The sequence below is a fragment of the Coloeus monedula genome, assembly GCF_965178545.1.
Source record: "Coloeus monedula genome assembly, chromosome: 6".
In the NCBI taxonomy this organism is placed as follows: domain Eukaryota; kingdom Metazoa; phylum Chordata; class Aves; order Passeriformes; family Corvidae; genus Coloeus; species Coloeus monedula.
The window spans coordinates 57,991,726-57,992,238 of NC_138786.1; positions in this window are offsets into that span (position 1 = coordinate 57,991,726).

The window sequence follows — 513 nt, forward strand, 5'->3', positions numbered from 1 at the left end:
GAAGCACCCTGAAGTGCAAGGCTGAAGACTGTAGTGCAGTTACAGCAGAAGATGGTGAGTTATAATGGGAATTGATTTCTCCTCCATAGCTGTGGGTCTTGGGATAATTTTGCCTCTGATATAGAGCAGTTTTACCCTGGTTGTAACTCCTATTAAGATCCAAGTTGTCACCTTCATCTTTGTTGCAGGCAGGCCTCAAATAGTTTTCTTCTTAAAATTATTATTATTTTTTAAGGGAGTCTGAACTCTGTGTGTGTTTTAGCCTTTATATTTAAGGATATTCTAAAAAGCTTTTTTTCTCTTAAAGGTAGTAAATTTGTACATTGATTATTTAAGTGCATTTGGTATGTAGCCTGTTTTAACGAGACATTTTTGTTTGTTGGTTTACGGGTTCCTTTATTCTTTTATAGAAGACTTAATGCAGAGCTTTCTTACATTTTAATTATTTTTTTCTTAAATTCTTTATCATCTTAGGATGAATATTTAAACAGCACTCTTCAATCTTGCTTCAAA